This window comes from Phymastichus coffea, unplaced genomic scaffold, assembly GCF_024137745.1.
Source record: "Phymastichus coffea isolate CEN01 unplaced genomic scaffold, Cenicafe_Pcof_1.1 PCOF00025, whole genome shotgun sequence".
NCBI classification, from domain to species: Eukaryota; Metazoa; Arthropoda; class Insecta; order Hymenoptera; family Eulophidae; genus Phymastichus; species Phymastichus coffea.
Genome location: NW_026706836.1, coordinates 3,160,768 through 3,188,557, shown reverse-complemented (window position 1 = coordinate 3,188,557; position 27,790 = coordinate 3,160,768). Strand labels below are relative to the sequence as shown.

The following is a 27,790-nucleotide window of genomic DNA, read 5'->3' as shown; positions in this document are numbered from 1 at the left end:
TACGTCGACGATTTTCTCATTGTATGCAAAAATATGTTTGATATATTAATTTTTTTAATTTAATAGTTTAAGATATATTCCTAATTCTGCTCTTATTATCTTTACAGGATTTTCGAGATTATTTATTGTAGTCATGAGTGTAGCAACGTCAACTTTACTAATTTTTCGGAACGTTCGTAAGTTTACAGCATTACCCTCCTTTTATTCAACTTACGTCGAAACACATCAACATTCGTTTAATACTAAGGAATATTCAGAATTCTCTTAATATATATAGCCATATTAACGTAATTCTTCAATGATTGAAGGAATTTCATTAACATGACTACGATTACCAGCGGTTTGTTAAAAAATAAGCAATCTTAATCATTCAATAAGCTCGTTTGGATCATTCCAGTATAGATAATCAAATAATGTTCCTTTTATTGCTATTTTATAGTTAGGTAAAAAACCTCTTCCATCAATAGTCGATTTTTGCTTCTTAGCATTGCCGGTCAAAGATAAATTTGGATCAATATACTTTTTGAATTTGTTTACATGCTTATTGCGATATTCCTCATTTGTTTCATATCTGTTATGATTAACGTTAGTAATTAAAGAATTTTTATATAACTTTCTATATACGATGAGCTGATTAATTTGGAATTATGTTTATTACGAAATGGAAGTTCTATTAAACCAGGTACTTAGCTGTATGCTTTATCATTCACAGTTACGTTATCGTTGTCGAAGTAAAATAGAGAATTCCTTATGATATATGTATTTTCATGTAGACGGACATCAAATATCTTGTCTAAATTACTTTTCTGCTGAGGTTAATGCAATAGTCGAATTAAACTTAATTTCCTACAATTTAATCATTTAATAGCTGACACTGCTTTCTATAGATAAATCTGAAGTAATTTTGTTACAATTTATAGCAATTGTATCGAGTAATGATTCTGCAGTCTTATCAAATTCGTTATCATTCTCATCATCAATAGAAATAGCTATTCAAATATAGTATCAAGTGGCTGCAATGTAGACTTTAATTCATTAGCAGTGCTATTGAAATATTGAAATATATTAAGAGTGAGAGCTTTTGCTCTTGACTTCGAAACATTGTGGAACGTGATTTTCTTTTCCTTTTTCGTTATCTGTTCAGTAGTAGCATTAGATTTATCAGTAGCTACTTCTATAAGCTTCGTCAATAGTTCAATCGTTGGTTTAAAAGTTTCATTCAATGTTTTTTCTAAATCAGCTTTCTCACATTTTATTAGTTGATACTTACGTCTGGTGGTATCACGAGCCTCAGATAGTTACTTGAGTACCTTATTTTCTCTTTTAAAATGAGACATATTGACGCTTATAACTTCTAAAGCTTAATAATTTTCATCCACTCACTTCGCTATATTTAGGGCAAAAGAACCAAATCCCTTTCTATACCGTCCATGATTTATTGGTCTATCTCTATCGATAACTAAAAATCCATGATTATCATCCCTCCAACATTTTGAACAAATTGCTTTCAACTTATCAAAATTCATATCTCAGTTAATGATATGATCATTTTAAATGTGTTTAATATTTACATCATCTTGTCGAAACAAAACTAGTAAATTCACATTATCTCAAATTAGATGCTTTGGAATTTGAGCGTACGATTGACAAAGATCGAAATTAGTATTTACATTCTTATGTCTTTCCATACAGAATAATGCTCTCACGTTATCCTGCTTTTCACTAGCTATATCGTCGAAAATCATGATGGAATTTGAATGATCTTTATCTTGTGAAATAACTGTCTCGTGCTCACTGAATGCATGATACTGTATATCATCAATCAGATATAATAAATCATTTAAAAATTCATACCTGTGCTGATTAAGGGACTTTGAGTAGACATATAAGTTTTCAAATTGAATTCCATTAGGATGAGTGATAGTGTTAGAAAATAGTTAATTTTCCTACAGTTACTAGTTCCACAGAAAACTGCTCGTATACCGTCGGAAAGTAGCTCACCAACGTGAGGCTCATGGAAGTTGCATTCAAGAATGCCAGCATCACAGACGACGAGGCCAAATACTGCCAATCTGTCGCAGCTTTGACGCCATGTGCCATCGCGAAAGTGGAAGATGTCCTCGTCAACGCACCGAACCAAGGCTTATACGACGATCTGAAGGTGAAGCTGATCGAGCGTTTCACCGAATCAGATAGCGCGCGCGTACGAAAGTTGCTCGAAGGCGAGGAGATGGGAGACCGCAGTCCTTCCGAATTTTACCGGAGCATGAAGACGCACGCGACGTCGTTAACGACTGACGAGTTCATTCTTCAGGTATGGAAGACTCGTCTACCCTTGCAAGTGCAAGCTGTCATGGCAGCTTCCAGCGAGACAGAACTGGATAAAGTTCTGAAGTTGACCGACACGGTTCACGCCGTAAACCTTCAATAGCCTAAGCAGCAGATCAGTGAAATTTCTGATTTCGCTGTTCTCGTCGAACAGATGCGCAAGCTGACGGCGAAAATCGACGCGATCACCAGTCAGCAAAGCCGCTCACGTTCTCGTTCTCGCCGAGGATTTGAAAAACGTGGTCACGGTATGACTTCTGCACCGACGCCGAACAACAACTCTCCGGATGGGTACCTTTGTTTTTACCATAAGAGGTTTCAGGAGCGTGCGGAAAAGTGCCGTGGACCATGTACCTGGTCGGGAAACGACGCGCGCCGTCAGTAAACGCGGCGAGTTCTGACGACTTCGCGCATCGCCGAATTCATGTGAAAGACTTAAATTCAAATAAATCTTTCCTCGTGGATACTGGTGCTCATTTGTGCGTATACCCGCGAAAGTGACTGACTAAGGAAACGAAGAAAAGTGCTTACGAACTCTTTGCTGCTAACGGATCTACAATTAGCACCTACGGGATCGTGTCCTTAAGCCTTAACCTATCGCTACACCGCGAGTTTAACTGGCCGTTCGTCATCGCCGACGTGAGTTCCACGATTATCGGAATGGATTTCCTCTCGCGTTATGGCCTGCTAATCGATCCAAAAAGAAAAACCTTGATCGATAATACCACAGGTTTGTCAGTGCGTGGAATCTCATTCGAAGGAGGGAAGACGTCAGTCAAAACAGTGATCGGTGCCTCTACGTATCACGAACTTTTGGCCAAGTACCCGGACCTTACGCGCCCGCCAAGTTTTCGGAAAGGCGAAATCAAGCACCGAGTACAGCACCACATCAAGACGACGCCTGGCCCGCCTATACGTGCGAAGCCTCGTCGCCTTAGACCTGATCGGTTGAAGGTAGTAATAGCCGAATTTGACATGCTGTTACGGCAAGGCGTCATGCGGCCATCAAAGAGCCCATGGTCGACGCCACTCCACGTTGCTGCTAAGAAGGACGGAAGCCCTCGTCCATGCGGCGATTATCGCGTCCTCAACGAACGCACCGTCGCAGACAACTACACTCCGCCACACATCGAAGATTTTGCGTATAATCTACACGGCAGAAAGGTATTTTCGAAAATCGACCTTGTGCGCGCGTTTCATCAAATTCCCATCGCCCCGGAAGACACCGAAAAAGCAGCGCTTACAACGCCTTTCGGATTATTCGAGCCGCTTATGATGATGTTCGGTCTAAGAAACGCTGCGCAGACGTGCCAACGTTTTGTTTAGCGGTTTAGATTTTGTATTCGCGTACATCGACGATTTTTTGATCGCATCGGATGATGAGAAGCAACATCTCGAGCACTTGAAGATTTTGTTTGATCGTTTTTCTGAGTATGGCGTGGTGGTTAATCCCGGAAAATGTGTGTTCGGTCAAAGCGAAATAACTTTTCTCGGGTACAAAGTTAATGCCGACGGCATCGCTCCAATGGAAGAACGCGTCGAATCGATCATTAAGTATTCGTTGCCATCTACGATTAAAAGCCTCCGCGGTTATCTCGGCATGTTTAACTTTTACCGTAGATTCGTACCTCACGCCGCCGCTATTCTGCAACCATTCAACAATTTGCTAACTGGCGCGAGGAAAAGCAAAGAACCCATAGACTGGACAGACGAAGCTCGTGACGCTTTTAATAAATCAAAAAGCGCTCTTGCTAAAGCAACAATGCTTGCGCACCCTGCCCCTGGCGCGCCCATCAGCATTGTCGTAGATGCTTCGGATTTTGCCGTTGGTGGTGTTTTACAACAATGCGTGATTAACGCATGGTAACCTTTAGCTTTTTACACAAAGTCTTTAACGCAGACCGAATGTAAATACAGCGCATACGATCGAGAACTTTACGCGATTTATAAATCGGTCAAACGTTTCAGACATATGGTGGAAGGTAGAAATTTTACAATTTTTACGGACCATAAGCCTATTACTTACGCTTTCCAGCGGAATTTAGATAAGTGTTCACCACGTCAATTCAGATATCTGGATTACATTTCGCAATTCACTACTGATATTAGGCATATTAAAGGTTCCGAAAATTGTGTTGCCGATGCATTGTCTCGCGTCGAAGCAATCGCCTCATCCGTCGATCACGATTCTCTCGCTTCTGCTCAGAAAAGCGATCTCGAGTTGCGCGAATTGCTCTCATCCAAAATTTCGTCACTTAAACTGAAAAAGGTTTATTTTCCGGATTACAACGTGCATTTATATTGTGATACGACAAGCGACGTCGTACGACCATATGTGCCCTTACCTTTACGTCGCGCCGTTTTTAACTCACTACATTGCCTTTCGCACCCTGGCACACGCGCATCTCAACAACTGGTAACTTCACGTTTCGTTTGGCCTAATATTAACAAAAATTGTAAAGAGTGGACGCGAGCGTGCATTTCATGCCAGCGATGCAAAGTTACTCGACACGTGTTCTCTCCAGTCGCGCAATTTGAGAAATTAGCCAATCGATTCGAACATATACACATTGATATTATAACCATGAGTTATTGTCAAGGGTTCCGTTATTGTCTAACATGCGTCGATCGTTTTTCTCGCTGGCCTGAAGTAGTCCCTCTTAGCGACATGGAAGCTAACACCGTTGCTAAAGCTTTACTCTCGACTTGGATTGCTCGAATCGGCGTGCCCGCGTGTATAACTACCGACCAAGGCCGTCAATTCGAATCAGCTCTTTTTGCAGAATTATGTAATTTGTTAGGTACAAAGCGAATTCGTACGACAAGTTACCATCCACAAGCAAACGGCCAAGTAGAAAGAGTGCACAGGCAACTTAAGGCAGCAATAAAATGTCACGACGGTAACGATTGGATATCCGTACTACCAGTAGTTCTTTTAGGTATGCGTAGTGCATTAAAGGAGGATCTTGGAGCGACGGCAGCCGAACTTGTATACGGCGCCGGATTGCGTTTACCCGCGGAATTTTTCCACGCAAGCAACCAAAATCCGACTTCAGACTTCGTTGAAGCTTTCAAAAAGCGCATCAATAACCTGAAGCCATCACCTACACAACGACACGGCGAAAAAAACGTCTTTATTTTTAAGGATTTAGCTACTACTCCTTACGTTTTTTTGCGCCACGATGCCATACGAGGTCCATCCGACCCTCCGTACGACGGGCCTTATAAAGTCCTCGAACGCAACGACAAATCTTTCGTTATCGATATAAACGGTAAAAAGGTCCGCGTTTCTATAGACAGACTCAAGCCCGCATTTATTGTATCCGATAACATCGAAAACAATGTAAATAACAAATGCAATCGTGAATGTTAAGACGAAGTGGACTACGATATCGTAGTACAACGTAATGGTGATAAAGATACGCCTCCTTTTGAAATAGTCCCTGCACATGATAATGTTGAGCAGTTTGGACCATACAACATCAATTGTAATAACGAAGCGCCTGTTAATGTTCAACAGCCATGTCCTGCTAACAAGAACCGCTTTACCACTCGTTCTGGACGAAATGTTCATTTCCCAGACCGTTACCAAGCTGGTTTTTCATAGTTTGTTCTTTTGCGTACCTGGATGATAGAACAGTCTTACCTCTAGTTCAGCGTTACCACTGGTAAGGGGGTGATGTGGCGTGTACTTTCTCTCCACGTGTTGGCCAGAAGTTTACCGTTTTATGCAAAAAAACTTCATAATTCTCGAACAAATTGCTGGAGAATTTATGGCCATCTGCAATAAACACATTAAACGTCGACGGTCGCGCGTCAGCGTTAATGAGTTTATTTAAGGGAAAACGCGCGCCCAACTTTCGTTTTTTTTTAATGTCAACTCGCGGTCCCAGCTACCCTTTCTACGGACCTCGTGGGAGGGACTTGCCCTTTTGACTGGATTCTTCCGAGGAGAAACGCGAGGTAGTTGGGGCGAGCCCCGGGCACTCTAGCCCGAACCCGAGACCAGCTAACAGCTCGGCATTCTGCCAGCTTCGCGGTTTACGTTCTGCCGAGTCGCGTTACATTTGTAAGTCTTGTTTTGAATTAAATAAAGTTATCCTCACACCAAAAAAAAAAAAAAAAAATAAACATAATTGTTTTAATCATACTGTAAAACAAAGACAGTATAGTTACTGGAATATACTGCTGTTTATTATACATATAGATATATGTCTAATAGCAACAAAATTTGCTTATTGTCTCTATATGTGAGACAGACTTGTAAATAGATTTGGAGTAATAAACAAACAAAAAAGTCAAGACTCCGTCTTTCAAAGAGATATGATCATTCATCATGATAAAGAGACTAGTAGCGGTTTAGTGAATAAGATCATCAATAACTTGCAAGCTCATTTGCTGGGTTATTAGTATTACGGACCGGGAACGAAATTGAAAAAACGAGTTTTTCGAGGTAATCCTGAACAAAATCCTCTAGATACTACTTGTAAAGATCACGATATTGCTTATTCTCAGAATCGAGAGAATATTGACGCAAGAAACGAAGTCAATGAAATTCTAACTAAACAGGCTTGAGATAGAGTGCGAGCAAAAGATAGTAAGCTTGTTGAAAAATATTCTGCATTTGCTGTAGCCAATATAATCAAAGTTAAAAGTATGCTTTTATGGGCGTTAAAATTGCAAATAAAAAACAAGAAAAGAAATGAGGCAAGGGTCTGACAAATCGACAAAAACGAGGAAAGAAAAATGTAAAAAGTATAAATCCACCGATTTCAATGAAAAAAATTATATTTGTTATTTGTTCGGTTATAAAAGGTGTTCAAATTGTACAACGTGAAAAGATACGAGGCAAGAGAAAAAATCGTCAACAACAACAATGAAGATGATGAAAGATACCCGTAAAAAATAAAAATCTATCAATTCCATTGAAAAAAATTATTAATTATAAAAATTTTGACGTTACTATTCCACTCAGTATGTTACTACAATTTACTGAAGACTATCGAATAATCTTTATAAACGTCAAGCATGAATTTATTCTTACAAGATCAAGAAATGACACTAATGCTGCTAAAGTTACTCCAACAGTAGGCACTCCAGTTACTCTTGAAAGATTTAAAATTAATTTGACTAAAATAGAATGGCTAACACCTTATAGAATATACGAGTAGTACCTGATAAGAAAAAATCAAGTTACTCAATCATATTGGATGTGATAAGGCAATAATTATGTCTTATCGTACTTGGAGCTGTATGAGTATCGAAAATTACCTATCACATCAAAGCATGTTTGGAGTGTGAAAACGTCAAATCAATTGGAAAAACCTCGCTTCGTCATCTTAGCCTTTCAGATAAATCGAAAAAATAATGTCTTTGCTGATGCTAGTAAATTTAATCACAATAGTATCAGTAATATAAAACTATTTCTCAATTCTCAATGCTATCCGTATGGAAATCTTAATCTGAATATTGACAAAAATCAGTACGAAGTACTTTATGATATGTACGCTAAATTTCAAAATGCTTACTATGGAAAAGAAAATGAGCCATTGCTTAATAAGAATGATTTTTTCAATAACATTCCTCTAATAGTTATTGATAGCTCGTAACAAAATGAATCAAAAGTGCATCTGTAGATATACGCTTTGAATTTGACATAAGAGATATATTTCCTGATAATACTGCTGCCTACTGCTTAGTTCTTCATAATTAAATTGTACAATATAATACCATCAGTGGTGATATGAAACAATTCATGTAGTATATACAACTACTGAAAAGAATGAATCATATAATATAAATGTATATCATATTATTTTTTTTCAATAAATTTTCTATAAATACAAATCAAATTTGCAAATATGATTGTCTCTTTTTCTGTAACGCTCTGTAAACCTTGTGTATTATTTTATAGTATTTTATATTGTGTTATATTATGTTGTATTATTTTATTGAGAAAATACTTATTAAAAATTATTACCTATCTAAGATTTCATACTCAATGTATATATAATTTATATAAATGATATGGAATTATTTCAAATATAGTATTAAATTATTTTGGTTTATTACATAATAATAAAAGGATACAGGGCAGAGCTACTGATACTGCTACAGTGCTTTAAAGTAGCTTCGACTAGTCAAGCGATAGTCCTAAAACCATGTTTATCTCTCTCGCTCTCTAACATCTCCGCTAGCTCAGTAACGCTAGCTCTACAGCGCCTTCTCGTCTGTCGGATATTATAGGACACATCGTCTCCAACTCTGTTGTAGCGCTATGTTAGAGTCATCCTTCCCTCTCCAAATCTTACAGAGGCTTCTCTAGACCTATAAGCCTCAATGCACTCATGCTACGCTATAGCATCGCACACGTCATGCGGGCATTATTAATCAGATTAACACCCGCAATCAATTTATCGCCAGCTCCCATCATCGTATCCTGACGTCGCCGCCATCATGGACCAGCTCCGATCTTACCATCACATCATACTCGTAGGTTAGCTTCCATCATATAACGTTGTGGGGCCTGTTCCCATTCTGATGACTCATTTCTAGACTAGAATAAACATAGCTACACTACTCCCGGTGTTCAGATTAGATAAAAAAGGTAAGCTACCTTGACGCTGAAAACTGGCTGGTGGAAAATTTTTCTAGTTCTCTTAGGTATTCAAAAATATCTTGCCAAAATTCTAACTGATCTTCTTCTCGTTATATTCAAGGTAAAAGATTTACGTTAGGTAGTTTATAATGAAATTAGTTTTCTTTTTGTATAATGTTCTGATTTAACATTTTTGATACTGTTTTGATTACACACACACAGACATACATACACACACATAGATGTATATAGATACACATATATCTGTAAGCAAGCATCCATGTTAGTAATGGAATGTATAAGATATTAATAAAAAATTGTTCTAATTAATAGCAGTATATCATTAGAAGGAGTAGGAATGGTGGATCGGATGATAGCCCTGCCACCTACTCGTTCTTCTTCGCGCTCGCGAAGAAACTTGTCGAGCGCAGACGAATCGAAGTTCATTTTGTCTAATTATTTTGAGTTTTTGTTTCGTGTGTTCTTCCGTTTTTATTATATTATTTTGTCCGGCTACTCCTCATCCCGATTTCCATAATGTGCATTTTGATCCATCTTGCTCGGCGGATCATTTAATCATGGAAACATTCACGTGTCCCGAATTTTTTCCTTTAAATAAAAATTGTACGGATGAATTATACGTACATTTTCAAAATACATTTCCAATATTTAATTCTTATTTACAATAACGCGAGTGAATAATTTTAAGAGATGCTTGAAGTTATAAATAAATTATGCATATTTCAAACGTCGAAAAGTTGATTAATCACACTACAATAAACAGATGTACATAAATTCCATGGTTCTCTATCTTCCCTTTATCTTATAGCCTTTCGAGATTAGCAAGCTATTTATCTTCAACAAGTAAAAATAGGCTGAAGACTGCTCGCTTGAAGGTTGTCAGATCCGTGAAAACACGTTACACATTTTTTCCTACAACTATCTACAATCTTCGATTCTCGTGAGAAAGTAAAACTGTATACTGCTGGCTTACGAGATACAGATATACGAAAGAGAAAAGAAAAATTAAGAGAAAACAAATAACATTTTTCGACCGTTGTCACAGTTATGAGTATGGACTAACTACCTGGAATAGTGTGTGAAATATAAGCTCAGTAAGATTATCCTAATAAACTGTGCCTTGTATTAGTTGATCTACATTTATAATAACATTATTAAATCCCTTTTTGAAATACCAATATTTATTTTCCTATCTTTCTTACAACAAGAAAGCTATAATTTTTCTTTCAATAAGACAAACAAATATCTATAAAATATTTATAAGTTATATCTGTGCTTACGTGATCTTTATAAATGCCGAGTTCATTTGATATAGATACAGTTTCTATTTAATTTAATTCTACATGAATTATTTAATTTTTTTATTAAATATAATGTTTTTTTAATTGAACAGAAAACATAAAGCAGTATTTATTAAAAAAATAAGATATTATTTAACATGTTAATATTCTACAAAATATTCGATTGGTAGCTCGGCAAGATGCTATAGATAAAGTATTAGCTACTATAAAAGCTTGGCAACGTGTGCATAGTTTTGATGCAAGCTTAGGTGAAAAAGCTGCTGCATAGGCTATTACAAACATTATTAAGACAAAATCATCGTTTGAAATGGGAATCGAGCAGAAGCGATACAAGAAACGAAAGACTTTGATAAAAAAAGATAAAGACTTTAAATCTGAAATGACTGATCAGTATTCCTAAAGAAATAGTATTCCTTACAATGATTTAATAATTTATAAAGAGTGTTTTAAATCCAGCACGTAAAACTTTGAAAAATGTTGGTGTCAAGAAAAATATAAAAGTACCAAGAGTATTGTCAAATCAAAACATGAAAATTTTCTTCCAACACTTATACCGATTTTTGTAGGACTTTATGTACTAAAAGCGGTAATAGGTGGAACAGCAGACATAGCACAAGTTGTAAATCAAACAAGTGATGCATAACGGTAATTAAAAGAACAAGCCAGATATAATAATTGCATTGAGGTTGAAGTCGTTTGTATGTTGTTTTGAATATTAGTGTTAAATTAACATTGATGACTTAGTTAGTATTGAATTTAGTAAGATACCCAATATTGATTGATATCTTTTCTTGTTAAACGATATTGGTGTAGTAAATAAATTATAGTACCTTTAGTTAATGGTAATCTCGTTAAATTCCGAAGGAGATAAGTTGTGAGTGAGTAAAGAAATAATATCACAAAAACACGCACAAATACAATTGTGACAAATTGAAACTTTATTCCGTGTTACGTGACGTCTTACTATGTTACAATTATACACTATCGAATAATATTTTGCTCTCCGGATTTCCGTTCGGACATAGTATAGCTAGCAGTATTCGTGTGCGCGACTCGGTGGGAATGAGCGGCAGAGGCTGATTCACGCTGCGTCAGCATACTGGGACAGCATGCTGCAGTCGGCGTGCTTAGCTAGGTAAGACGAGCCGCTACGAGAAGCGTAAACGTCTAAAGCATATGCGCGAGAGAGAGACGGTGTTCTAGAGAAAAAGGCTATATAATAAACCAGTGAAAGTAGAGCAGGAGAGATTTAGTCAGTTAGAAGCGAGCGCTCAATTAAGAAGGCCGCATATTTTTCCTACTGAAATTAAAACCATAATAGAAGTTTGAGTTTTTAATTGTTTGAGTCATAATTAAATATTAGAAGTGTCGAGTACGATTGCTTTAATAATTTTGCGTAAACAAAAAATCACAGGAATTATCTTTTTCTTGTGTGTTGCTACGCTATTGGATAAAGAAGATATTAGACAACTAAAATCATAGGAACTAGCATTGTCTCGCGTGTTACTACAGCATTGTATAAAAAAACATATTGGACCAGTTGATCTGATCAGATTCAAAGAAAAAGTGATTGGCCATTTCACGAAGCGAATAATATTCTGGACCAATTTATATTTACAATAATGATACAAAGTGAGTAATACTTTTTATGTAACCAAAAAAAAATACTAGACATCACGACGCGAAAATTACGCGTCTGAGAATATATATATATATCTCTATTCTGCTTAATTTATTTATGTTATGAAAGAGACTAAAATAAATATTATAATTGTAAACATCCATAAGTGTATCCATATGCTTCCCCACTACATTAAAGAGAATCGCTATTACATTTTTGCTTTTAATAAATAAGCGAAGAACGTTATAAACGTTCAATTATTTATTTTACAAAAACGATATCGAGTATTGAATTATAATTAACACAGATTTCATTATTGACGCGCGAACGGGCCGGGGTGCCCGAAAGCCTGACTACCGCCCGAGTCTAAGGCCGCTCGGCTGTTAAAAGAGCCTTCGTACCGGACAAACTCCACTCGCGCGAGTTGTCACCTATCATTTCGTATAGTTATTTTACAAACATATGATTTAAATATATGATTTACAAGTATAATACTTAGCATATAAAATTGATAGCTATTTTAGAAGTAGAAAATATGATTTGAGAGATAAATAAAGTATGGTGTTTTAATAATTTGAGTATATCATCTAATTGTCGAACCAACGATAGTACCAAGCTATCAAATTGAACTGCTCTGGAACCGTACAACGGGCTTTATATGTTATCTATATTATAGCCCATCATCTTTGTGTTTTGAAAATATATGGAAAGTAGCGCGTGCTTGCTTCATTACATTTCTTTCACGACATGAATCGACGCAAATTTTTTATTCTTACGAAGCGCACGCATGAATTTGGTCTCTTTAGAAGTTCAAATTTGATAATTGTACATGCAATGTTTAAATTTGAAAACTTTGCAAAAAATACGTTGAAAGACTTCGGGGGCTAAGATATTGTGACTTAGTTGTAATATCGAGGAAAAACAGAAAAAAAAAAAAAAATAAATATACAAGTTAATTGAAGATATTCGAGCTGTTAAAAAATTTGTGAATCAGCAAAGCTGAGTTTATTATATTTTTGCTGTTTTTTTGTTGGCATATCACTTTTTAATATTGCTTCGTAAATATATTTTTCGGTATAACAGAAATACATTGGTTCGTTTTTACATAGTTATACTCCGCTATTTAAAAGTATTCCAAATGTATGCTAATATATTTGGATTTCCAAAGAAGCGTTCTTCCATGGTATGCGTAAGTATTCGTTTATATTTTTATTGTGTAATTAAATTTCTTATTTTGCAATGATTTATTTTTCACTTAATATTAATTAATCTTTCTATTCCCACTATTCCGCAGGCAGTAAAAAAAAAGTATTTTAAAATATGTGTGAGTATTAAACTAAAGGCAATTTCTCTTATTCTATTTGCAATATAATAATAAAAAAGAAATTTTTCGATAGTTTCAAGATTGGGCTACTTTATGGATTCTACCGAAGTATGGTTAGTTGAGCCGTAATTTTTATTATTTAGAGGAATATGGTTCTGATGAAGACACTTAGGGTCTTTGAGAATTTTTATTTTATGAAATGCGTGCTTATTATAACGGCTTCCATAGAGTGTATATTGAAAATTTTAATAATTATTATAATGTATTTGTAGGTCCTAGCATAGTACTGTAATGTATTTTTCACAAAATTTTTATTTTAAACATTGCACATAATATTCGGAAATTCAGCTTGTAAAAGAGACCAGATTTACGTAAACATTCGCAAGAACCGTCAAACTTGCATAAAATCTATCACGAATAAACACATTCCGGATGTAGCAACTACTTGCTACCTGCATGATACTAGCGTGATACTAATTCCAAATTTCGAAGATGATTGATGTAATACAAACGATATGAAAAGCCTTGCATACGCTTTTGCAGCAGTTCAGAATTAGAGCTACGAGTACTCACTAGTTCGTTAATTCGGTGTTTTACATATTGCTTTTACGCAATACTTTTAATTATCTTGTTACCTATTTTAGTTTCTTTTAGTTATTATTAACGTGTTTAAAACTTATTCTAACATCACCCGACCTGGTCGGTAGATGTATTCCCCAAATGATCTTTGAGGTATAGAAATAAACAACTATCTATCACATTAATTTAATCTACTTGCATTTCAATTAATCAGAATTTATTCGCTATTACGCTTAGAAATAAAGTGTGCCTTACCCCATTAGATACGAGAGTGGGTCAATAAGTCTTTACAAAATTCAAGAGATGGCGCTCGTCACACTTAAATTATGATGTTTTTGGCAAGGAATACTATTAACTAGATATCGTACAAAGTTTCAGCTCGATTCATTGAGTCGTTTTTTTATGAGCGTTGGTTGAACAAAAAGTTATTGGTTTATTTGAAAAATGGAAAAAACAGAGTTTCGAGTGGTGATAAAACATTTTCATTTAAAAGGCCTTACACCAAAAGAAATCACAGTTGAGTTGAACGCCGTTCATGGCAAGTCTGCCCCTGTATTTAAGACTGTTTACAACTGGGTAAATGAATTTAAACGCCACCGTACAACAAAAAAAGATGAACCTCGTTCAGGACGCCCCGTAGAAGTGAGTACGCCCGAAATGGTCAATAAAATCCACGATATGGTGTTGAGTGATAGAAGATTAAAATTGCGAGAATTATTTGAGGCCACAGGGGTATCAAAAGGTACAATCATTTCATTTTGCATGAAAAATTGGGGATGAAAAAAATATCAGCAAAATAGGTGCAGCGTTTGCTCACTGTTGAAAACAAACGAACCCGCGTGGTCAACTCTGAGACTCTTTTGGCACGCACATGTCGTAATCCGGAAGACTTTTGGCGTCGATTCGTAACTGTAAACGAATGATGGGTACACCACTAGACTCCTCAAACCAAAGAACAGCCCAAACAATGGATTACCGCAGGAGAACCAGCCCCAAAGAAAGCAAATACAGTAAAGTCAGCTGGCAAGATTATGGCCACGGTTTTCTGGGACGCGTATGGAATCATTTACATCGACTACTTGGAAAAGGGCCAGATGATGACTGGATAATATTATGCGTCATTATTAGGTTAGCTGAAAGAAAAAATCAGAGAAAAACGTCCTCACTTGAACAGAAAAAAATGCCTCTTTCTTCAATACAATGCTCGAGTTCACACGTCTACAGTTTCGATGGCAAAAATTAACAATTTAAAGTTCGAATTAATTGACCATCCACCATATTCACCTAATTTGGCTCTTAGTGACTTTTTCTTATTTCCTAACCTCAAAAAACGGTTTGCCGGACAAAGATTCACGTCGAATGAAGAAGTCATCGCCGAAACAAATGCCTATTTTGAGGGTTTTCAGAAATCATATTTTTCTGATGGCTTAAATAAAATGGAAGGCCGTTTAATAAAATGTATCGACCTTCAAGGAGATTATGTTGAAAAATAAAAATAAATTACGTAAGCAAAACTTTTTTTTCCTTCTTTTTGTAAAGGCTTATTAATCCCCCCTCGTACATACTGGTACGCGTTGATTGTTGTGAATTTTATAACAACTCGTAACAGTATATAGATACGATTGCAATTATATATATTCTTGATGTGAATAATAATTAATAGTGGTACATTTTCAACTTATTTCCCCTATGTCTGGTCTTATTGCATTCCTAATTCATGGTTGTATTTGTAACAGTTCGCAACCAACTGCATTAGTTTCAGTTACATTGTATACTCAGGAAAGCTATCCCCGTCTCTTGCCACTCCGTAATCAGCCGGATGATTATAACCTACGCGCGCCCTAATTCGTACACTAATTTTTTTTTTCATATCCGCCTACCCATACCCGAGAAAACGACGTAACAAGTTGAAGATCGCGAACCAACGGATGATTGAAAAACGGAGCGCACGACGAGGAAAAAGAAAGCGCACGAACACAAAACTCCCGATCACGTGTTGCCAGCTGGAAAGAAAAATACCGAAACTTGACTAAGAAATGCAGCGGAAATGCATGATAGTAGTATATGCCGATCCGTTACTCTCCCAGACACTGACACAAACGAGTCTAGAGATGCTGACACACCTGAAGCGACCAGAAAATCGTCGATTAAGCGGCAGCCGGCAATCAGCTGTGTCAGGCTGCTGCGTACTATCGGCGACATCCTGAGCGCCACACACACAGACTCTGCTGCCGATCACTGACAACACTCGGAGACACATACACAACACCCAGGCACACACTTGTATCACACAACCGAAGGGGAGCGCTCCAGAAAGCAAATCGGAGACCAGCAACAGAACACGAAGTTGACACGCGGGAGTGAAGGCAGCCATCTTGAAGAGCGATACAGACTAAACAAGAGCGAGCGAGACAGACTAGATGAGAGCGAGCGAGACAGACTAAATAAGAGCGAGCGAGACAGACCATATGAAACGAACGAACTATAATGCAAATGCGATGATGAGGGCGTTAAGAAGATAAGATCGACTTACAATTATTTTATCATTTAAAATAATTTAGTGAGTCGACATTTAGACATGGAACATATTAAAATATAAAGTTAGAAAAAAAATACTTGTATGCGGCCACTATAATCCCTTGAATGTATTAATAAGTGACAAACCATTTGACGAATTAAATTGATAAATTGATTGATGAAATTCGAAATTCCGACGAAACTCGCTACTAACCTCACGACCAATAAGGGAATTAGAATAAAATTTGATTTCCGTACGCATCGAAAAATAAATAGAAGTAGGAGTAGATCTTTCTCATCAATCAATGCTGGCCGACTTAGTAAGCGGTGAGAGAAGGTAAATAGCGACGAAAGTAAGAGGTAAAATGAGGGCACTGTACTTTTCTAATCGTACATATTGACCAATGACGAAATATTCGGAGGGACCTACCGATATCCGATGTAGCATATCGGCTAATAATAGGATTTCTTCTCGGAAAGAGGAGAGGAAAAATGATCTTATAATAGATAAAGAAAAGAAAAAAGCAAAAATTTTGCTTTCCTCCTCACTCGAGATATTGTCACGTTCTGAATAATTGAGGAGGAAACAGGAAGTTGTACATTGAATATTGTGGTTTAGTCGATATTTGGTGAAAAAATGCTATGTTATTTTAAAGATGCAAGGTCATTACGTTCATCTGGAAGGCAATGTGATTATTTGATATACGCAGTGGATTGATTTTAGTTATTGGTAATGGAATGAGTGCAGAGATTATTTCGATTTCTTGTAATGCTGTTCTTCGTGACTTTTTGCTATATTTTGATTAGTTCTATGCTGAAAACTGCTTGGATTTTCTATTATTGTGAGGAATTTCTATTATTGTGTATGACTGAGCTGAAAATTGTCCACAGCGAGTGCATAAAACAACTATAAATAACGTACATAGTATGCGACGGGGGAGAGGGAAGGGAAAAATAAATGAGTTGGTAGACACAAATTTCTCCGGTCTCGACTGCCGCCAGCGACGCAGTTGGCCAAATAACGTATGCAGCTTTATTTGTTAGTTGAGTTGGGCGCCAGACACCGTGCTCTCGCGTTAGGAGAGCAGGTAGCGCTGCAACGTTAGTTGATTCAGCGGTCCTGGTCGCTGATGATTGTCGGGTGGTTTCCCCGCTGTCTCCTTCCCCGTCGTCGTCGATCTCGCGCGGCCTATCACCTGTGGGAGATGAAAGTGGGAGCGCGAAGTCCTAGACTGAGAACGTTCTAGTTCGAGACAGGAAGACACATCGAACGAAGGAGGGAAGAGACAACGGGTGGTTTTTACAGGCCACCCACGGCTACGGCTCGTTCGGCTAGTCAGGTGTGGTTCGGGGCACGATGACTCTTGGCTCAGAAGCGGGTATATCGAGGGAGCCATCACAGGACACCTCGATTAACGGGTCAGTGGTCTGAAAAGAGGCTCCTCCCGGTCCTTCGTGGATTGGCAGCGTGGTTCCGCGACAAAGGCTATCTAATGAACTGGCGATTAAATCATTCGCGTACGCGCTTACTAGTCTCGAGACCGATCGCGAAAGCTACGGGGGATGAGGCAATCAAGTGGGTGCAGTCAATGATGAAACCAATTTTAATAAGATTCGGATTTATTAGGCCAACATTCTTAGGTCAGCCCAGTAGTCAACCCCTCGCGATGGTTAGCCTGATCTAGGGTAACAGGGACGCGAATGGCGTACCACGACGCAGAGTCGACTTAGGCGGATAATAGCTGGGGCAGACAGTTTCACGGATTTCGAACGCAGTTACGCGGTGTCGGGTCGTCTATTTGTGGCGAGGATTCCAGCTCGCCCGAGGTAAACACGCGCAAGAGTTCGGTCGGTCGCGCGAAGGTTAGTCACTGCTCGCGATGTTGTTAGCGCCTCACAATAATAATCGCGTAACGAAACAAAGACAAACGATGTGTGCCCGAAACTTTGCCGGTCGAACGAAGGTCGGGCGCGACTCGCGTAATGTATTCAATCGGCTTCAGAGAAGGAATTTATAGACGTGCGCACTCAGAAAACTCGTTCCTCGGATATCAGACGGAATAACGACGCACAAGACAATGCTTGGAAGGTCGGCGACGAAAACACGCATAATAACGAAGACGGGCGCATGAAGGTCATACGACATTTCCGCGCCGCTGACGTTCGGCAATCACGCGGCGATCTCGTCTTCTGGACACAGATAATGCGACGGCGCAACAAGGGGAATGTTCGGAAATTCAACGACAAAGCGTGTATGATAGCGAAGCTTAGAACGCGTGAAGGTCATACGATACTCCCGCGCCGCGGACGTTCGGCAATCACGCGGCGATTTCGCTTTCCAGACAATAGGCGATGCAACGGCGCAACAAGACGATTGCTCGGAAGGTCAACGATGAAACACACATGATAGTGAAGTTTTAGGCGCGCGAAGGTCGTACGACAAGAATATGCGCGAAAACGACATCATCGGACGCGCGAGGGTCGTGCGGTACTCCCGTAACGCGGACGTTCGGCAATCACGCTAAATTTAAAAGTAGAGAAGCGTACTTACTCCGACAGTTTTTCAGGGCAATTGCGGTCGCGGCCACCGCCGCTAAGGCTGCTGTAGCTATTGCTACGGTCGTCGTTGTTGGTACTGCCGTTGTGGCTATTACTGATGCTGATGCCGTTGCTAATACTAGCGCTGCTGATTACTAGGGCTACTGCTATTATTAATACTGTTGCTGCTGCTGCTGCTCCGATACTGACTCACTGCTACTACTTACTCACTGCTAATACTTGCTCACTTGCTAGCGCTTGCTCACTTGCTACTACTTGCTCACTTACTAATGCTCGCTCACTTGCTAATACTTGCTCACTTGCTAACACTTGCTCACTTACTAATACTTGCTCACTATTTCCCTTGTCAGCACCAGGGCGGAACGGGTACTCATCGTCTTCGGAGTTCAGCGGGTACTATTCGTCATCGGAGTTCAGCGGGTACTACTCGTCACCAGAGCTGAGCCGGTACTGACGCGCCGTTTTTCGGCGATGCACCGCTTCTCTTCACTTACCTCCCCTCAGTCATTAGCTGATTGGTTGGCCTGTTGCTAAGCCGGATGTCAGCGCCGTCTATACCGATATTCTTAGCCCGCGTAATTTGTTTATTAGTCGGACGTTGGCGCCTAATTTGCCTACTGGCTACAGAGATAGCGTCGGTTTCGCTCCATTAGTCTAGCTTCCCCTAAGCCGATAACGATTGGTTGGTCATTTAGCGTCGCTTGTCTATCCTTGTCTATCCGTTGCTCGTTGGTCTTGCCGATTCCCCTCACTCGTGTCCGATCGGTCTCGTATCGGCGGTCTTGCTTACTTTCACGCGCTCGGTTGCCCCTACTTTAGTCTAGCTAAGTCTGCCTCAGTTAACGGGGGCTTGCGATCAGCTGATCGCGGCTGGAAACTTTAAGGGCTTCCAGCTTCCCAGGGGAGTGTCGGATCGGGTCGTGAGTGCGCGAGGGGTTGTACGCGGGCGTAAGGGTCGTGTGCAGCGGTCAGGGAGACTTCTGGGGGCCATAGATCGCGAGATCCGGACGTGCGTGGGCGGGTGCGTGCGGCCGTAGCTGTTCGGTCGCATTTTCTAGCCGGAGCGGGCTAGCGCCGGTAGTGTATATTTTTCGCGTGATGACGCATCATCACAAGTATAACGTCTAATTATAGTATCGATAACTTGTTTCCCTAAACATAGGAGAATCATTACCACGATGAGTGCTGATGAGATAAACCCAAATCCATATGTAATAAGTTTATTTATGATCAATCTCCACGTGCTTTCCGTAAGCTTTTCCAGCGTTTTCGGTGAAGATGTTTTCGGATATTTATTCTCCAGATATTTTCTTAGCAATGACATTCAAAAAAGATGTTTTTTTTATCAGGAACATGATTTTTTGTTTTAGGATATGCATCTTTGATATGAGGAACCATTTTTCGTTTCCTGAGCAGATTGGTGTTGTTGTATTCTTTGAAATGTAGAACTTTTACTGTTGGTGGTATACATTTATCAAATTTATTACTTCGCACGCCATTTTGGCTATTTAAGCGGGTTTTTTTATGGTGTTGTATGCAAATTTATCTGGAAGAGAGTGGCGATTGATAAGGAGTTTTGGATTATTTTTCTTCCGACTTCGCACTTTTCTATTATTATGTTACTCAAGTATTTTATTCATAATTTCTTATATTTTCTTTTAATTTCCCAATTAAGTTTGATTACCTTATAACTGTTATGTAGTATATTTTAGCTTGTATGTTGACTTGTTATAGGAACGTTTTATGGTTTCCTTCTCTTTCTAGATCTTCTCTCGAGAAAGAGTTTCGCTGTTTCCCGCTTTATTTCTAAAATATGTATCTGCCATATGTCCTATAGCTTTACAAATTTCACAAAAATTATCTATTTCTGTGTGTTTTTCTAATAATTTAGCGCGGGTATTGGATTTAATGTCCTTTAGTATTGCAAAATTTGCAAAGATTCTTTGATTTGTAATTCATTATTTCCTCTAATTTTCTACAGTTGTCCACAAATCCGGGGCTTTTTCAATACTAACAAAATTTTTTTTCAAACCTATTAAAATTTGATTAAATCATATTTAATTGCAACATTGGTGTTTTCTTGAATGTTGGACAAAATTTTGCTTTGTGGCCAGATTCTTCACAGAATTGGCATTTATATTGCAGCATCGGTTAGTATTCTGTTACTAATATTTTAGTTTATTAACAATCCTTTTGCATACATCCTCAGTTTTCGCAAATTGTGCAAACTATAAGTGTAACCTGCCTTTCACCTATTCTGCAGTTTTTTATTTTATAACCTCTGTTGTTATGTTCGCGTGAATCGCATCAGAGCAAGTTGGACTCGTATGATCAAGATTATCACAAAATTCGTATTTAATTTCTTTTGCTTCTGATTTCTTTGAGTATATATTTGGGTTATGAACTACTCCATCACACTTCCAACATTCTTACTAATCTTTTATGTACGGGCATTGATCTACTTCGTGTTCCAAATCTTGATAATATTGACAGTGCATGTTTTGCCTGTATGTCTGGGTCGAATACAATATTTACAGATGAATTTTATTTGATTGGGAGTACAAATAGAAAACCGCCGTTTTCCCATAGGTGGCGTCAGCATTGCACGTCGGTAAAAAATTGTTAACAGGAACGTTACATAGCCAGCTGAGGCATTTGTCAACAACTCTTCATCACCTCGCTTGTCTATTTTTACTGTGCTTTGTGTAGGGTTATTTTATTTTGCGTGCGCGGCTGTCTGCGCACAATCATCCTGCTTACGCTTATGCCCTAGCGTGGGAGAGGAGGGGATGAGTCCCTAGCCGATTTTTGTAAACTAGCGAGCACGGACAAATAAGCTCTCTCTTGCGACAGCGCTCTAAGCGACCGGACGCACTCGCGACAAATCATTCATTTGTATCCTTACCTGACTTCACTAATTGTAATATTTGATTTTTAATAAAGTATCATTTAAATACACTGCCTACAATTCTCACTCGGACATCCCACAAAATTCAGAAGTGGGATTATTATCTGTCGTGTGTTGCTATCGCTGAAATTTCGATTCGAGACGACTTTGTGTCATCACTGTACGGATATATTGCTGTGTGCATAACCGAAAAACTGTGAAAGTGTCGTAATCGAAATTAAGAGTGTTTCTACGTTTGTCGTGAAAGAATTGCTGTCGTGGGTGTCTGAAGTGTCTTTGCGTACAAACGTGCATTTCTTCAGTGAATTTTTTTTTTCTGTGTGAAAAGCTTTGACGAGAAATGGCGGACCATGCACCAAACGACTACACCGTGATAGAACTCAAAGAACTGTTAAGACAAAGGAATTTACCGACAACTGGACCAAAAGCTGAGTTGATCGCTAGGTTGGAGTCGGTAATCCAAACGTCTGGATGGAATTAAATGAGGAGCGTCGTAACGAGCAAGAACATCAACGAGGAAGATGACGAAGGAGCTCAAGAAGTCAATTCGCCATTACATGACGATATCAGAGGTAACAGTGCGAGAGATCGCGAATTAAATCTCGCGTTACGGGAAAGAGATTTGTTACAAAAAGAGCTCGATATTCTTCACCGAGAGCAAGCATTGAATCGCGGTCATTCCGTAAGTACGACAAGCTCCGGGAGACAAAGCATCGTTTCCACGAATCTGAGTGTTCGCGCAATAGGAGATCTGCTAAACGATTTTGACGGCAGCGACAATACTTTTTGGAAATGGAGACAACAAATAGAACTTTTACGCGTGAATTACAACTTGGATGAGAATATCACTCGTGTGTTAATTTCCTCAAAATTAAAAGGACGCGCAATGGACTGGTTCCATTCGAAGGCCGAGAATCTCACGATAAGTGTACAAGAGCTTTTAGGAAGTATGCGAGCTATATTCGACTCAAGACCGAGCAAATTAGCGTTAAGGAAAGAGTTCGAAGAAAGAACATGGACATACCCGGAAAATTTTTCAAGCTACTATCATGACAAGATCATATTAGCAAACCGAGTGCCAATTTCCGAGGAAGAAATTGTTGATTACATGATTGACGGTATGACGGATATCCAACTCCAAAATCAAGCTCGTGTTATATGATACGAGAAAAAGGAGCAATTATTAGAGGCATTCAAGAAAATAAAAATCAGTACTAAGAAGACAGGACAAAGTGAGAATGTTAAAAATTCAAAGTCAGTAAATAGTAAACAGACACTTGTCAACAAAGAACAGATTTCTGAGGATTACTCCAAAACATTAGGAGCGCAGGACAAATCTACTCGTCTCCGCTGTTACAACTGCCGAGAACATGGACATCGGGCAAAGGATTGTACGAAGCCGAAGCGTCAGAAGGACAACAACGCATCTAGCAGTTCGACGAGCGGCCAAGGGCAAGGAAAGCTCCAATCAGCATCGGCGCCGACTGCCTCAGCGTTGGCGGCAGTACAACCAACGAATCTTCCGCCGCCTTATATGGTGAATATTGTTTACGTTGCGAATGATGCGAGCGGTACTGCGTGTAAATTCACAGTAAGCGCGATGATTGATTCTGGTTCTCCGATCAGTATTATAAAAGAAAGTTTAGTTCCGACAAATGCGAGAATTCCGGTTGATTCTTATTATTGTAATTTTACAGGATTGAATAATTCGAGACTGAACACTAAGAGTATTTTCAAAGTAGAAATCGATGTCGATGTTTTCAAAGCTAAAATTCAATTCTATATAGTACCTGATAGTACTATGACTTTTCCCGCGATTTTAGGTCGCGATTTTCTGTCAATTCCCGAAATTAATGGAAATCTGAATGTTTTTAAACATGATAATCCCAAGAGTGACGAAGCTGTTTCTTTTGTAAAAAACATGTTACAAATAAACTATGTAGAAAGTCCCATTCGCGATAATGACTGGTTGAAAATCAGCGGTGATATCAAAGAGACAGACGCTGACAAGATTCGCGAATATTATAACGAATATTTGTACATCTATGATACTAATATAAGGCAAAATGAATTTGAAATGGCAATATATTTAAAGCACGAACAACCCATTAGTTTTAGACCGAGAAGAATATCTTTTGCGGATAAAGAAAAGTTACAGGCTATTTTAGATGATTGGTTGGAAAAGCAAGTGATTCGACCGAGTAAATCTCCTTATGCTAGTCCTATAGTATTAACACGAAAGAAAACCGGCGAAGTTCGCCTATGTGTAGATTTTCGAGAACTAAATAAGATTACAGTTAAAGATAATTACCCGACTCAACTGATAGAAGACAACCTTGACCAATTAAGAGAAAAAAAATATTTTTCAAGCCTAGACCTTCGAGACGGTTATTTTCATGTGAAGATGGCTGAGGATTTCATAAAATACACCGCGTTTGTAACTCCTCTCGGACAGTTTGAATTCTTACGATGCCCATTCGGATTAACTAACGCGCCACGAGTATTTGTTCGATTCCTTACTAATATTTTTGCCGATCTAATCAGAAAAGGAAAAATGTTGCTTTTCGCAGACGACATCTTAGTTGCCTCCGAAACTATTGAAAAACATTTAAATATCTTGCGAGAACTTTTCCAGCTAGCAGGGAAAAATCACTTACGATTTCGTCTCGACAAGTGCGGATTCGCGAAGAGTGCGATCAAGTATTTGGGTTACCATGTGACACGAGAAGGTATTCGTCCAAGCGACGCACACATTAAATCAGTGATGGAGTTTCCTACTCCGAGAAATGTAAAAGAGACACACAGATTTGTGTGCCTAGCGAGCTATTTCCGAAAATTTATACGAAATTTCTCGACATTAGCTAAACCATTGTACGATTTAGTGAAATCTAAGAAAGAAAAAAATTTCGAACTAAGTGCGACTGAATTAAAGAGTCTTAACACGCTTAAAAGAGTATGTCAAGGTCACCGGTACTTGCAATTTACTCGCCAAATCTCGAAACCGAATTACATTGTGACGCTAGTGCGAGCGGACTCGGTGCAATATTATTACAACGACAAAATGATCAAGCATTTAGGCCTGTATTTTATTTCAGTCAGCGGACAACAGCTGTTGAGGCTAAGTACCACAGTTTCGAGTTAGAATGTCTCGCCGTCGTCTACGCGATAAAGCGATTCCATATTTATTTGGTCGGCATAAAGTTTAAAATAATCACCGATTGCGATAGTTTTTGGCTCACGCTGAGCAAAAGAACTATAAACCAGCGAATTTCGCGCTGGGCTCTATTTTTAGAATCATATGATTATACGATTCAGCACAGGCCCGGTTCACGCATGGCCCATGTGGATGCGCTAAGTCGTTGCCACGCGATATTAGTTGTCGAAGGCAATACCTTCGAGCAGACCCTTTCGATCCGACAAGATTGCGACGAAGAAATTGTTAAAATCCGTGATCGCTTAGAAAAGCAGGAGGACAAACTGTATGAAATGCGCGACGGATTGATTTATAGAAAAGATAAGCAACGCGGATTATTGTTTTATGTGCCAAAGGCAATGGAAGCGAATGTGATTCGAGCGAGTCACGACGACTTGGGTCATATGGGAACGGCGAAAGTAATCGAACATATTACGCGTGCTTATTGGTTTCCCCGTATGCAGGAAAAAGTCCGAGATTACATTCTAGCCTGTCTTAAATGTATTGAGTATTCATCTCCGAGCGGAAAAGGTGAAGGTTTTCTGCACAGTTTAGAAAAAGAGGAAGTGCCCTTCCAAACCCTCCATGCAGATCACCTTGGACCACTCGAAAAAACAGGCAAAGGATATAAGTATGTATTCGAAATTGTCGACGGTTTTACTAAATTTCTCCGACTGTACCCCTGTAAATCAACGGCCACCAATGAGGTGATTAAACATTTTTCCGATTATTTTAGGTCGTATAGTAAGCCAAAACGGATTGTAACAGACCGCGGAACGGCGTTCACGTCAGAAGCTTTTGAAGAATTTTTGAAAAGTGAATCCGTGAAACACACTTTAATCGCCGTAGGTACTCCCCGTGCTAACGGTCAAGCTAAACGTTTTAACCGCGTAATTACGCCGATGATTCTGAATTACGCAGAACGCAACAGGAACTTGCGGGTTTATTGGGCGTAACTCAGCAAGCCGTTTCCCATCGCTTAAAATGCTTAGGAATGATCCAGAAAGTGGGATGTTGAGTGCCGTACGAGCTGAAGCCGAGGGACATCGAACGGCGTCTTGTCACGTGCGAACAACTCCTCCAACGGCAAAAAAGGAAGGGTTTTTTGCATCGCATTGTGACCGGCGATGAAAAGTGGATACACTATGACAACCTAAAGCGGAGAAAATCGTGGGGTCTTCCCGGCCATGCATCAACTTCGACAGCGAAACCAAACATTCATGGCTTGAAGCTGATACTGTGTATTTGGTGGGACCAGCTTGGCGTAATTTACTATGAACTCCTGCAACCACGCGAAACCATCACAGGAGCCCTCTATCGGACGCAATTGATTCGTTTGAGTCAAGCGTTAAAGGAAAAACGCCCAAAGTACGCGGAAAGGAACGACAAGGTCATATTTCTGCATGACAACGCTCGGCCACATGTTTCCAAGGTCGTGAAAACATACCTGGAAACTTTGAAATGGGACATCCTATCGCACCCGCCGTACTCTCCTGACATCACCCCTTCTGATTTCTACTTGTTCCGATTGATGACGCATGACCTGGCCGAACAGCACTTTCGTAGAAACCTAAAATTGGATCGATTCGTGGATCGCGTCAAAAGACGAACAGTTTTTTCGAAGAGGAATTCAGAACCTGCCAGAAAGATGGGAAAAACTTGTGACAAAGGATGGAAATTATTTTGAAGAATGAGATTGTAAGGAGTTTTTTACAATAAAACCTCAAATTATTAGAAAAAATGGCGATTTTCTATTTGTACTCCCAATATATTTTGCGTTTTTACAATTGTTGGAAAGATGATCTTGCCCTTTGTAGTATATACAAACTGATTTTTTACAGAAAAGTGCTTTATACTGAAAGTCTCTACCGATATGGAAAATTGATATTTTCATTGAATCTTCATGTTTGTCTCCATTAGACATATAAGTGTTATTAATGACTACGTTATCTATTCCCTTTCTTCTTTTGATGTTGTTCTCAATTTCGATGGCTCTTATTGTTAGTGAAATTGCATGTACTCTGTTTTCTTGAACTCATTCATATTTAATTTCCGGTTTAAATGCTTTTTTGTAACTTGCAGTAGCATCGTCATTCAAAAGTTATAGAAGGCTTTTTGATTTTCTACTGTTAGTGTCGTTTCATTTTCTCCCTGAATTATACAACGAAGTTTTACATATAGCTTGTGAATATTTTTCTTTATTGGATATAAAGATCTTATTCCAGCTATTAAATCATCTATCTTATTTGTATTTATGCTATAAATTATTTCGCCGATCTCTCTTTTCATTTTAACTTTCAGCGCATTTGTAAGATTTACGTCATCTATATCATCGATAAGACTTTTTACTTATTTTAATATTTTTATGTAATCATTAGTTGACATATTTTTTTCATCATATTCAGAAACATAATTTACAATGTCTCTTAATCAGTAGACGCCAAAGAAAAATGATTTTTTTATTACTATTTTAAATACGATTATTTTTATTGTATTTTTTTCTAAAGTATAATTTACTCATATTTTATTTCATCTCTTATTATTTACTTTTTTTAATTTAAGTTAACTTATTTATTTGTTAATAGAATCAAAACGTACAGATAAATAATTTCTTATCCTACGAAGTATGTGCAGAAAGTATCGGGCATACCGTTATACCACCATAGTCTTCGAGTGACATCTGCGCTGCATGAACGTCAACAAAAATCTATTGATTGCTTGCTGATATTTACGGGACGTATAGTTAATGAGTTTTTTTGTTTACAAAGCTATTTTTGAATTCGGCGAATTTTATGATTGTTAGCAATGATTGAGAAACAAAATCAACGAATTTGTATCAAA

At 38.6% G+C, this 27,790-nt stretch overlaps 1 protein-coding gene across 3 annotated transcripts in view; it reads left to right on the top strand.

Annotated features, from left to right (window-relative positions):
- The window catches only part of LOC131675541 (uncharacterized), a 459,806-nt gene that overhangs the window by 86,278 nt on the left and 345,738 nt on the right, over window positions 1-27,790 (top strand). The window contains exon 2 of one of the 3 annotated variants that reach the window (XM_058954556.1): window positions 108-176. The exons of the other annotated variants lie outside the window; for them this stretch is intronic. The gene's annotated coding sequence lies outside the window, so the exon portion shown is untranslated. The remainder of the gene's footprint in view (window positions 1-107; window positions 177-27,790) is intronic. 3 annotated transcript variants of the gene reach the window in all.